Raw genomic sequence first — 14,026 nt, 5'->3', positions numbered from 1 at the left:
TGGAAAGTCTTCCCCTTTTCTTAATTCTAATTCTTTCTCAGTCTTTTAGTGTCAGGTCAAAGGCCTGTCTTCAGAGGGGACATCCCTGATTACTGTAACCACCAACGACTTCTCCCAAGTCCCCAAGTGCTGAAGTTATTTTCTATCTCAGCCTCCTGCTTCTTCTTGTACAGTTTTTATCTCAACTTGCAGCTCTTTCATTCTCCTATTCACTTGGTTGTTTGGCTTCCCAATGGGACTGTAAGTCCCCCAAGGGCAGGTGAAGTCTATCTTGTTCACCACTGTTTTCCATTGCTATCCAGGGCCCAACTTGTTCAAAAATTTGTTGACTATAGAAAGAAATGAATGAATGGCTGGACTGATAAATGAATGAGGGAGTGATTGCATCAGGAAAGGAGAGTTTTCTCTGGCTGACAACCTCAGATTGTACTCATTGGTTCCAACCCACATTCAAGCTATAAGACTTTTTAACAGCGTATCCCTCTGGGTGATTGAGGTTCAACACAGATTGGGCTGGTCCTCCTGGGAGGCAGAGAAAGTCAGGGACAGATGGGGGTGTGGATTCAGGCGCACTGAAAAGATCCTTTCCTCCTCAACTTGGAAAACTTTCACACCCTATTTCTTGCCTCAAGCCCTACAATTAGAGTCTTGATTTGTTTGGCAGGAGGCACACGGAGACCTCACCGCTGTGAAAATAGAAAGACTCTTATCTCATCTTGGCACTTCAGGGTGAATGAGTTTATCAGATCATGTTCTGGGAGCTGGTTTTTGGAGAAGAACGTGTAGCCCCAAGAGCTAACTGGTTCTTCATCCGACTCTAACCCAGGGGTCCTCAACCTGGAGCAAGTTTACTCCCAAAGGGACATTTGGCAATGTCTGGAGACATCTTTGGTTGTTACAACTGGAGAAGAGGCTCTTCTGTCGATTAGTGAACAGAGAGGCCAGGGGGTGGTGTTAAACACCCTGCCAGGCACACAACAGTCCCCCAGAGCAAAGAAGTACTTAGCCCCAAAGGTCAATAGTTAGAAAATGCTGCAAAGTCAAAGTCATCTGCATCTTTGAGAATTAGCGATGAGGAACGGGGATAACTCATCCTGTGTCTAGGCTGCCTGGAGGAGAAGCTAGTGCTATTAAAGGAAAATCAGAAAGCAAAGCGTGGGCATTCCCTTCACGGCTATGACGTCATGGAATCAAAGAGCACAGCGTGTACAGCAAGGCTGCCTGGGTTTAAATCCCGCCTCTGCCCCCATCTCCCATTGTCATCTGGAGCAAACTAACCACCTCTGTGGTTATCTTTTCATCTATAAATTAGAGGTAATAATAGTACCTGCCTCAAAGATGACTAAGAGATTTGAGATAATTGGAAAGAACTCAGAAGCCTGGTAATAGTAAGCACTCCATATATGCCCACTTTCCTTATTACAAGAACAGAGACCTGGCCACAAAGAGCAGCAAGATGGGGCTGGATTTCTCAGGATTTTAGTATTTATTCTTTCAAGTGTTGGCTGAAAAAAAAATATCCATCATGTTCTCAGCATTATTTTCAAGCAATTCCTTCTGGATTCATTTAAATCCCCTTATCACATTGAGTATTTTTATACTACAAGAAACAAACAAACAAAAAGGTAATGATGAAAGGGATTAGCATTTCTAAATAACTCCAGTAACTCTGTCAAATAAATCCTGACCTATTTCAGTTCTTAATTAACTAGGTTAGCTTTTAAGTGAGGCAACTTATATAATAGCAGCAAGTCAGATCTGGGGCCGAATCCCCACCGGACAGTTGGATGAAGCAGTTCTTGGAAACGACCCGAATTCCAGGAGATACAGAGGTCTGCGATCTTTTTGAATCGACAGTTTGAACAATCTAATAGAAAATACTCTGGGGTTTTCTGACCCTTCGATTTTAGGTGAGCGTTGGTTGAAGGCAGCCTTTTCAAGCCTTGTCACCTTTTCTCACTCTCTGCCTATAAAGGAGATAGTAAATAGGAAAAGTCTTGAGGTTTCTATGTGAGCGCCCCTAAGCAGTACTGAAATTAGAAGTTGTCCCAGGAGAGCGCAGAGGGAGAGGTCTCATATCTTTCAATGGAGAGCACTAATGGGTGGCTCATAATATAGCCACTATCTTGTCTTTGATATTCATTCTGGCCTTTTTCTCTGTTTTATGTATTTTCCTCTACTTTATATATCTTCTGATGTTGGTTCTCAGCCAGCTCCTGAGCCACTCTCATGAAAGCGGAATTCCCCTAAAAAATAGTAATATCTGTATCTATATATATTTTTTCCTTAAAAAACGAAAAGGACAGTGTTCAGGTAATTGATTAGTTTGATTTTGGGTGTTCGAAGTAATTCTCCTTTTCCTGGAGAAATGACAAGAAAAAGAACCAGAACTTTCCGAGCTGGAGAAGGATGGTTAAGAACTTTCTCTCTCTCTCTCTCTCGAGAAGACCAATTAGCAGGTACACCTTAGAGTTTCAAGGAAGACATTGGTGGCCTTGCCAGATCATGTCAGTTTTTTTGCTACTTAGAGATGTTGAGAAATGAACTTTGCTAATTCTTGGGCAATGGTGCTAAATCATCAGCGTTCCCTGATACATTATCGTAAATAATGTGGTTACTCCCCAGGCTATTAAGTATGGGCGGGATTGGCACCACCCCGGTCTGTGTGAGTGTAACCTAATCACATGGTCTATTTGTCTAACCTAATCACGTTGCAGTAGTGGCCCATTTAGGTGATTTTGGCCTAACCTAAGCCAAGAGGAGATCAACTCTCTCAGCCTGATCTGATGGTTAAGAAAGTAAAGTTCTCTCCCTTTCCTCCTTCCCCTTCCTATGCATGAATATATAATCGGATAAACTACTAGTAGCAATTTCCTTGAGAAATTGTTAATACTGTTTGTTATTACAATGAATTAATATTAATATTATAATTATACAATTAATGTATTTAATACAATTAATACAATGATACAAATGAATACAATTAATGTAATTAATATAATTATAATACAATTAAAATTGTTCATTGTTTTTATTATATATTATAGTATATATTATATATGTATTATATAATATATGATATAATATATAGATTATAATTTCATTAACAATGAAATTGTTAATAACCTTGGGAGAAGTTAGCCCAAGGACTAAGCTAACACACCAGAGCATAGAGCCAAGACAATTACAACAAACTGGAATGAGAACCTTGATCAGACTCCCCCAGAAGTCTTGTCGTCGTACTGTGACATTTCATGAGCAAATAATCCTCTTTCCTGCTTAAGATAGTTCGGGGGGAGTTGTTTGCAACTGAGAGTTTCATGATAAAGCTACAATCTGTGCACATTTCACAGTTTTCTGGTAGCTATTACTTTATAAATTAGATACATTTTTATCAATACATGTACCTTAGCCTTGCTATGGACTAGCATTGTTGGGTTTGGTTTTTTTTTAGATTTTATTTATTTATTTGACAGAGAGATCACAAGTGGGCAGAGATGTAGGCAGACAGAGAGAGAGGAAGGGAAGCAGGCCCTCTACTGAGCAGAGAGCCTGATGAGGGGCTCGATCCCAGGACTCTGGGATCATGACCTTAGCCCGAGGCAGAGAGGCAGAGGCTTTAACCCACTGAGCCACCCAGGCGCCCCCGTACTAGCATTGTTTTATTTGTTGGTATGTGTATTCTTTTGTCCTCAACAATTATGACCTTTTTTTTTTTGGCTTGACAAAGTGTAAGGTAATCCCCTTGTACTATTTTGTCCATTAATTATCCATGATGATAAGAAGGTCAATACTGTAAAAATTGGGATTCCTGTTCCCTGTCGAGCATCTAAGCCATTATGAGGTACACATTGACTATTTTGAATTCGGAACCCTCCTTACATGCCATCTCTGCCCTGAGCTCTTTCCCCAAGCTTCCCGAGTATAATCTCCCTTTCTCTGTGGGTCCATAGGACTTTACCCATACCTCCTGCTGGACAAATCAGACTGTGATTCTTGATCTCACCTCCCAGATGGTAAACTCTTTAAAAGCAAGGAGGTGATTGGTGTGTGTCTTCATGTTATCCAGCCCTGGGAGTTTTAGGCTCACCGTAAGGGCTCCATAAATGGTCTTCTCTTTCCTTGCCTATTCTGTCTTCTGCAAAGTCACACATGGTCTTGGACATAGTACTTCAGAATATTGCTTAAGTAGACTAGCAGAGACAATGGTTACCCAAGGGGGGTCCCAACACCCAAGTGCATACTGAATTCGAGACACGGGTGGGCTCCCACCACTCTTCCTGGTGATACCACACACATTCTTGATGACTCAGCTGGGGGTGGTTTTGTCCCTTAGGGACATTTAGCAACGTCTGGAGATATTTCGTGGTCCTAACCGGGGCGTGGAGTGGGGATGCTGCCGGCATTGAGTCGGGGGGAGGCCAGGGATACTGCTAAGCATCTTACAAGGCACAGAACAACCCCCATAACAGAATGACGTGGCCCAAATGTCAGTACTGTGGAGACAGACTCTGAATTGGAAGTCTTTCTCTCCGATTTGAACTTGAGCCCCACGAATTCATTCCTGCATCCGCAGAGTGAGTCACAGGTCTTGAGTGACTGCTGCCACCTGCGCTTTTGCCAGAACACCCTCTACCCCCTACTGTGGGCCACTGGGTGGGGGGTGTTCTGCCCCTGTCTGCAGTCTCTCTGCTTTTGCAATTTGGGTGAGTTAATAACTGAAATCATCTCCTCTTTAAATTGAAAACATCTGCCAGGTTAACAGGAAATGTAACTGATTTTATTTTTTAAGGCATACAATCAACGTTGGGACCGACATAGTTCTAACACTGTCAGAGTTGGGCTGTATAAATCTGCTCTCTTCCGGGGGCTCAGTCGGTTAAGCATCTGCCTTTGGGTCACGTCACGATCCCATTGGGTCACGTCACGATCCCATTGTCCTGGGATTGAGCCCTGCATCGGGTTCCCTGCTCAGCGGGGAGCCTGCTTCTCCCTCTTCCTCTGCCCTTCCCCTGCTTGAGTGCGGGTGCTCTATATCTCTCTCAAATAAATAAAATCTTCAAAAAAAATCTCCTCCCTTCCAGGCACATTGGGAAGGAGCCAGCAGGATATCAGATTTTGGTCTTTGGGCGATTAATTTAATGAGACTCCCGTGCATCTGGACTATTTCCCAATGAGAACAATCCAGATTGTGTATGTGTTTAAATGTCTGGTATTTTGTTTAAAGAACAGGGAGGTAGAACAAAAACATAAGAATTTTCTCTTTCCTCTTTTCTTTTCTTTTTTAATTAATTAATTAATTAAAAAATATGGACATACTACTGCAGGTTGCCCACCAGACTGTTGTTCCATAGAATTAAAAAATTTTTTTTTTAAGAATCCATTTATTGATTTCTTCTAGAGACAGAGCACAAGCCGGGGGAGGAGCAGACAGAGAGGCAGAGGAGCAGACTCCTTACTGAGCGGGGAGCACCATGTGGGGCTCACCCCACCAACGAGATCAGGACCTGGACCAAAATCAAGAGTTGGACGCTCAGCCGACTGAGCCACCCAGGCGCCCCTTGAACTCATATTCGGAACCCACAACTCAAGCACGGAAGATGGTTGGAGTGGACCCATCTCGACAAGAGCATCAGAAAGAGGTCATCCTTCGGTTCTGTGTCCTTGACCTTCAGGGTCACACTGGCTTCTTCTCTTTCAGTGACTGGTTCCATGCTCCTTCCAACACACCGCTTGTCCTGACTCAAGTTAGCCAGAGATAGTATTTGCCCCTCACAATGCAAGATGCCCCTGGCTAATGGAGCTCCACACAGACCTCGAGTGAAAGAATGAACTTGCTCTAACTCTAACGAAGGGACTTCTTTGCATGTCAGAGTAAAAGGAGCTCAGGCTCTTGCTGACATTACAGTAGAAGGTGGTGGAAATGGCCAGAACATAACACAATGCCAGTAACCTTATCTCTGGAAATTAGAAATTTCCCTCCAAAGCCAGACCCCTGCCCCTCTAGACGTGCATTTTTCCATAGAGCCTGGCTCCAAGTATGGGGCTGCCTCGAAAATGCTTTTTAGAGACGTATCATCCCACAGTAACTCGAATGCACCCGTCTAGAGGACGTTTGCAGCGCTCATAGTCTATCGTGTCAATAATCTGCATATTTAAGAGTCCCCACATGCTCATTGAGACGATAGATGGGACTGGTACAGTCTACTGGGTCAAAAATCTGCTTTAAATAGTCTATATACACAGTCGGTTGAGTAAATAACAGCATTTTCAAAAAGCCCCTAAATATATAATAACATGATAAATCGCACCGGCTCTTAAAGACACAGTCTCGCTACCGCTGATCAGGAAAATGATGTGCGCTTTAACAAGCCACTTACAAATGATCTCATCTTTCCCAGCCGTGGGAGCATTATCTTTTCCTCTGCTGTATTTTTCATGTGTAGAAGGGAGGAAGGGAACCAAACACATCCACACGCGCGCGCGGCATACGTGTGTGCGCGAGATGCTCTTGCATGAAATAAACTGGGTTTGAACTACCTGTCCAGAGGTAGGGAGGCAAGACCGGAGAGCAAGCGTCCCCTCACTCTGGTTTAGTCTGTTCTCCCATCACTCAGCTGTGTGTGATTCCAAGTCAGGATGGGATCCAAGTGCGCAAAACCGGTTCTGCTGAAATCAACCAGGGGCATGGAGTTGGGGACCTCCATCTGACCTCATTTTGCTGTGAAGACAACTTACTCCGGATCGTTTCATTAGAACCCTGTTTGCTTAAAAACCGTGTTTATCAGTACCATAGTCCGGTAGCCTCCGCTTGCGAAGTTGCCTTGCCTTACAGTTGTCTTATTTAGCTTCTCAATACTCCTGCGGTGGGGGTGAGGTTATTAGTTTCATTGCTAAAGATGGAGGAACTTAAGCTCTGAGGAGTCAACCACTCACCTAAGGTCACACACCCAGAGACTGTGGGACTTGGGCTTCGCAGTGAGCTTACGAGGCTCTGGAACCAATGCGTGCTCGTGGCTGTGCATTCAGCCCTGCTTTGTTCTGGCGTGTGAGCTGCAGGTGTGGGTGTTTCTATCACGCAGTGCCCACTTCTCGGCAGAGGCTGCATTCTGCAGAAGCTTGGATTAATATTATAGTGTTTGCGGGGTGGAGGAGTCAGGTTAGGGCAGACCACTTCGAAACCAAGCAAGTAGGGATCCAGAGCAGAAGGGAGTAAGAGCAAACGTAATAGAAATCCCGGTCCAGTTCAAAACCCTTGTTAAATTCATGAAAAATAAAGGAATGGGATAGTGAATAAATGACTTGACCTTGTAACTACGGAAGGGAGGACAGCTGGGTAGAAAGGACTCTTTGGGGGGTGGTGGTGGAGAGATTGTGGGGTTATAGGTAGGTCCAATGAGAAAGGTCAGGGAGAGAAGACAATTCGACTTTCAAGGCTGACCATCTGAGCAGGAAGTCCATGGGCCGTCTGTGAACTGACTGCCTCTGCTGTGGCTTCCTGCATTCAACTTTGCATTTGGTGGCTGTTACTTAGCGGTGCTGAACAATATTGTGTTGGGAAAAAAAAATCACAAGTGAATCGATGTGACGTCCTCATTATAGTCCTGTCATTGACCAATTTGCCAATCAGGAATGAGCTAATCCACTTTACAGAAATATGAGTCGCAACAGAACAGACGTTATTTTATCTTTCATCCTTAAAGACCTTTCATGTTCAACTAACTCAGTAGCTAACATCCTGGGTGCCTTACCAATAAAACCTTAACATTGAATTAATTACTCAAGCTAACCAACTTAAGATAAAGGAGGTAAACCTAAGCCTGTTCCAGGGCACGGAATCGGCATCTTCTGACATCTCCTGTTCTGGGGAGACATGCAGGAAGAGCTTCCCCTTTCCTTCTTTGAGCGCCTACTTTACGCATGGTAGAGTGCAAAGGATTGGCAATGCCAAAAAACTGGCATTATTTTGGAAATATCCCGTGAGGGAGGCATTTTTCCTTCCATAATAGAGGCGAGGAACTTGAGGCCAACAGAAGAGATACAGCGGGTTCTCCGGTAGAGTCTGAAAGAAGCAGGACAAGCTTTGCGCAGTGGCAGTATCGTAGCCAATGAGGTTTATCCGAGGCGCGATTATTGCTAATTGAAAGAAGCAGGACAGAAGCCACACACGCAGCCCCCGGACCCAGGCTCCACCTGCCCAGCCCGCAGGGAGATGGAAGGAGACACCATGCCAGGCACTGAACATGAAGGGCGGTCACCGTCTCCTCTCCTCTCCTCTCGAGCTACCTTGACTCCTCGAGGAACAGATTCCATCCCTGCCACCGACTCTCAATTCTGGAAATGTTTAGCCATCAAGACGGAAGATACGTCCGATCATGTCACTTGCCTGCTCAAGCCTCCCATTCCCCCCAGGGAATCCGTCTCACTCACAGAGGAAGCAGAGGCTGTCACCTTGTCCTCAGATTTTTGTGCATGGCAGCTCTCCCCTTGGACTCTAGCCCCTTCTCTCCTTCCTCTCGCCCTCAGTTTTCTGCCCAGTCACACTGGCCTCTTCACTGCCAGTTCCCAAGCAAACCAGGAACACTCCCATCTTTGGCTTTTGCATTGGCTGTTCCCTCTGTGCCTTTCCTCCACCTTCTTTAAATCTTGGCTCACGTGTAATTCCCTAATGACGCTCCCTCTGATCGCCCTGTGTAGAATTCCAGCTGGTCTCCTAACTCTCTCAGGATGGCTGGTCCTTTTATCCTGCTTTACCGTCTCTTTTTCCATGACTCGGCATATTCAAACTTAGCCCAGAATGGACTTTTTCTGATGGTGATCGTTCATGGTGTTCTTTCTTTGTTAGGCTGCAGCTCCGTAAGAGCAGGGACCTTTGTCTGGGTGGTTGGATGCTGCCATGTAAGCAGCTAGAGCAGTGTGTGTGGCACATACTAGGTGCTCAGTAAATATTCACTGACTGGCTCAAGGATATTTAAAGAACCCTGGGCATTTTTAACTCTATGAAGTGCACAGACGTTAGCACTCACCAGGACCTTTCTGGATTACAATGGGTTTGCACTGAGTTCCTATTCTCTGAGAAAGAGTGGCCGCAGGAAACTGGTTTTGCTTTGCAGCCTTCCCAGTATGCTAGGCTTTTTAAAATTCACTCTGGTTCTATGTGCAGGAGTAAGTTCATGCAGAAACACTGAAATGCCAACCTAAAGTTAAAGATGCCTCTTAATCAGAAAAATACTTCAGGGGTCCATGCTTAATGGGTTTATAGCCACATAGGCTCTGGCTGCAAGAGAGACACAACCGGGAGAGTGAATATATTTCCTAAAGTTACTGAAGCTGGGCATTTAAGAAGTTCTTCGTTGCTTGGAAGAACATTCCAAAGCATCTTCTTTTATCGCTCCCTTCTCTGTCTCTGGTGCTGTGACACTGTGATCGTTGGTTTCAGGACACACGTACTCTGGACTGGACGTTCTCCTTTCTTTGTTGGCCTCAATAGTGATTTGGTAATATCTGGGTTTACACTGAAGGGTCTTTCTCAGACTGGAAGTTTCTCCTCACTCTCTCTCCAAAAGGCGGCAAAAACTGAGTCTGCCTGTGGGAACGCGTAGACGGCGGTGTGCTGTTTGAGGTGGGGGAGATCCCCGCTCTACTGCATACTAGCTGTGTGTTCTCGGGCAAGTCACACAAGTAGTCCAAGTCTCAGCTTCCTCATCTGTAAAATGGGCATGATCACAGCACCAGCTCTCTGTGGCTGCTGGGAGGCTTTAATGAGGAAATGATACGGTTCTCCTTCTGCCGTGTTTTCTGCTTCCTAGTCAACATTCCAGTCTTAGCCTAAAGATCCCTGGAGGAAATTTCCTGGTCCCCTGCCGAGGAAAGGACCGCCTGCCCCCAACCCTTGTCTGTTCTCATGGGATTCTTCTCTGGTGGCTCCCATCAAAACTGTACTCAAACAATTGTATGTGTAATTGTTAAATTCTGAACCTTGCCACTGAAACTCTGTTAAGGGCTGGGACTTGGTGTCTCATGCATTGTTCTATCTTCAGCACTTTTTCAGAGAGCCTGGAGCATAGCATATACTTTACAGACAGCATTTCAGTGGTTCCAAGACCTCTCTTTCATATTTTACCATCTCAGAAATGAGGGTGCGTCTTATAACCAATGCTCTCTTAAAATGGCGGCCAGGGGGCAGTTGCAAGCTCTTTCACGAACGCCTTCACCAATTTATTTTGCTCATCTTTTCCTTTTTATATAAACATGGGAGTGTTACATTAGAAAGATCATTTAAAAATAAGCTTTAAAGAGTCTTTCAGTAAGTATAAAATAGAAATTCTAAGTGACAGGAGGAGAGCAGTGTGTCACAGCTTAATTGTAACCGTTTTTCTTCCCTAGTGGGGCAAATTGTTAGCAGTACAGTGTACAGAAAGGGTTCTTAGAGGAAATTCTGTAATTATAGAATGGAGCTAGGAGGGAAAAGTGCTCTGCCCAGGGCTGAGCACCCAGAAAGTACTTCTGAGCCATGGTGATTATAATTCTACGGAGTCTCCGACCAATTCAGTATTTTGGACACCAATATTTTTACTTAGTGATTTGGATTCCCCTGTGACATACCTAAGGTTTTTTGTTTGTTTGTTTCTTTTTTAAGAGAGTGAGGGACTGAGCAAGCAGGGGGAGCAGCAGGCAGAGGGAAAAGTAGGCTCTCTGCTGAGCAAGGACCACCCCCCCTCGACTGCCCTGTCCCATGTGGGACTCCATCCCAGGACTCTGGGATCTTGACCTGAGCCAAAAGCAGATGCTTAACTGACTGAGCCACTCAGGCGTCCCACCCAAGTTTTTTGCAGAAATGTTCAACAGTGGAGTTTTTTGGTTAGGTAAACACAGCCCCAGCTGGAAATGGGCTCCTCGCTGTAGTTAATCTTCTGTCTTTTCTGCTGTTGGAAGGCTGCATGGAACCCAGTCTGGATGCCCTTGTTTTCCCAAAGCCTGAAAGATGGTAGGCTCCAGACAGGTTAGATGGCTGAACCAAAAAACCCCCCAAATGTATGAAGTACTGGAGAGGAGGGTCCAGGGGAAAACAACAGAGGGACAGATCCAAGGCTATCTTCGTTTTGTGGGAAAAAAGCCAAAGATGTTGCTTCGTATCAGCTGGGGCTTCATCATTATTTTGTTTGTTTGGCTTCAAGGACCCATTCGTGGTGATTTACATAATTTAAAATTTTAGGAAAACTTAATAGGCCTTTCAAATTGTAAACCTTTCCATGCCATGGCCGAGAGGGGAGCCACAAATACTGTGTATGTCTCTACGTTTTCCCATAAGGTTGCTGACCACAGTCTGCTGAGTATCCTTTCCCTTATGGGGAAGGAAATTTCCTCAAGGCCAAGAAAGTGGACTTCTGCTAGACACATAGTAGATGCTCGATAAATACGCGTTGAATGACTCAGGACAAAGGCCATGATCATTGCTAATATCATGATAATCCCACTGCCGATCCCTTCTGCCATGTATCCTACCCTCTGCTTGGCTTCTAGCCCTTCTAGAGACTTCACTGGGCGTCCACCTCCATTCTTAAATACCCTTTAGAGGTTAGTGTCTTCTGGGGCCATCTCCTGGGGCGATCCCCTTGACACAGCAGTGTTGCCTTTGCACATAACCCCAGAAGAACAGCTCTCCAATAGACCAAGTCATCCATTGCTAGTTGAAGTCAAATCATTTCACTGCAGATTCTTTCTGAAGGGGTGCATGGATTGATTTACAAGTGTAGCTAGTTAGAAAGACATTCAATGATTTGTATATGCAGGATGTCAAGTATGCCCTATATTCTCCCTCCCGTCACCATATGAATGATATCCTCTCAATTGTTTATTCCGTTTGTTTTAGCCAAACATAAATAGACGGCAGACATGACTGAGGCTGAAGGCATTTGCAGAAAATAAGCTTCTTCGACTCCAGATACACTGACAAAGGAGACAAAGTGAAGTTGCCGCTACTTTGACAAACACCCCCCTTTGCTCAAGCAAGCAAGGCAGACAGAACCTCTGGCTTCTCCATGCTTGAAGGAGACGTAGAGTTAAGGACTTGTAAAAGCTCTTCTTACTTTTGAGTCTGCATGGTTAATTTAAGTTTAATCTCTATGACTGTTTTAGGAACTTCAAAATACTTTTTCGTTTATGGATTTTTTTTTTTTCTGGGCCAATGTCAATTTCCCCCTCCCTTCCACCTGTCTGCAGAGGACGGGTGCCGTGTTTCTGTTCCGTCGGATTCCCTGTGCACGAAGGCACGACCTTCAGGTGCTCTGTGCCACCCCACAAAGGAAACAGGTGTTTCCTTCCAGCTGTGACCGTGGAGTCTACTCAGGTCTCTGCAGCGTAGAGACACAGCCACCGTGTGGCAGTTGCTTTGCTGAGGGGATAGACATCTGGGTCAGGGGAGAGGGGAGGGGAGAGGGAAAAGGAGAAATAAAGCCATTATCCTTCAAACTGCGTCGCATAATCTGCTTCAGGGGAAGTGATCCAACCACAGTTCTGAATTTTATATACTGTTCGTTTGTTTTTACATTGTTTGTGTTGATGTGGGGTTTGCTTGTGTCCACTCTCAGCATGGTATGGTGAGGCAGTAGCAATAAATACACGCATGAAAAGAGTGAATGAGAGTGAACGACGTTGACTCCTGGAGGGCCGACCCTGGGACAGTTGAGAGGACGCGGTGAGAGGGGCTGGGGTTTGTATTGGTCCCACTTTCTCCTTTTCTTCTAGGTTGCCAGGTTGAAAGGTGAGGAAGGGATGCTGTTCCCCAGGAGGAAAGGTGATGGGGTTGAAGATGCTTCTAGCCCCTTGACTTAATTTGAAATCCTGAGCACCTACTGCGTGCGTTGGGCTCAGGACCACAGACAGCAGCGAAGAAGCCACCACACGTGTTCTAACCTCACAGAGATGAGAACTTCGCAGGCAAGGCAGACATGAAATTGATGAAATATAATCTCATAATTGTTAATTAGGTGTGTGATAAATCATCTGTCTCTGAATGAGTGACAACAAAGGTCAAGTGCGGGCAGAAGGGCATACCGCTCTTTTTGCTACTTTAAAGCATGAAGCCAATGGCAAGGTGACATCACGGGTGTTTCTGTTTGCAAAGTTGTGGCAAGTGAGCCCGGGCGAGGGTGGCTGACTGGGTGGGCTGTGTCTCTGTGGGGTGGGGCCCCTGAAGGAAACATTGACTGAAGTCACTTTGGGGGTCACTCGTTGTGATTTACTCAGCTTTGGTAGACAAATGATGCCTTGTGAACCAATGCCACCCAGCCCAGGGCCGAGCCCTCTAGTCAGTTTCTGGAGGTTTTCATCTGCAAGACAGTAAGCTAATGCTCAGCTTTCTGTGTCTAGAGGGGGGCTCTAAAAGCAAGGGTGCAGGTAGTCCTCGACTCCTAAGTTTGGGTCAAAACTGTTCCAGAAAACTAACCTGAAGACTGATTTTGTGAGATACCGATTTGGAGAATCCCCCATTGCTGTATTGCTTGTTGAAACAGAGTGATCGGTTCCATTTCTATTCTAGTGGATGAAAACTCCTCCATTTTTAGAGCACTGATCCTTAATCAGGAGACATGAGGGGCAATTTTGCTCCCCCCAGGGGCCGGGTGGCAATGTCTGGAGATGTTCTAGTTGTCCCAACTGGGGAGGGTTTGTTACTGACATCCGGTAGAAGCCAGAGATCCTGTTAAACAACACACCACACCCAGAACTGTACCCCAGAGCCAAGAAATCCCAGGACCCAAATGTCCATAGGGCCGAGGTTGAGAAACCGAGCGTGAGAGACAATTTCACTGCATATAGGTCCTAAAAGACTATTATGTCATTTCAAAAAATAATAAACCTCAGTAGTTATCATTCATAGCCTGACCAGAAAACACAGGGATAAACATGAACTCTAGTCCTGAATTTTGTGAGGTTCAGTGCAAATAGCTTTAGCTCGAAAAAGTCAGTTACATGTAATTTTTTTTTTCTCATTCATGGTGCCCTTTCACTGATGTTGGGAGGGAGT

The 14,026-nt window shown here is 45.1% G+C and overlaps 1 protein-coding gene and 1 pseudogene across 5 annotated transcripts in view; one reads left to right on the top strand and one right to left on the bottom strand.

Moving 5' to 3' along the window:
• The window catches only part of TSHZ2 (teashirt zinc finger homeobox 2), a 440,356-nt gene that overhangs the window by 194,412 nt on the left and 231,918 nt on the right, over positions 1 to 14,026 (bottom strand). The gene's annotated exons all lie outside the window — the stretch shown is intronic.
• Positions 8,080 to 8,165, top strand: LOC123927312 (annotated as a pseudogene).

This window comes from Meles meles, chromosome 16, assembly GCF_922984935.1.
Source record: "Meles meles chromosome 16, mMelMel3.1 paternal haplotype, whole genome shotgun sequence".
Taxonomy (NCBI): Eukaryota; Metazoa; Chordata; class Mammalia; order Carnivora; family Mustelidae; genus Meles; species Meles meles.
This window is presented reverse-complemented; position numbering and strand designations above follow the sequence as displayed.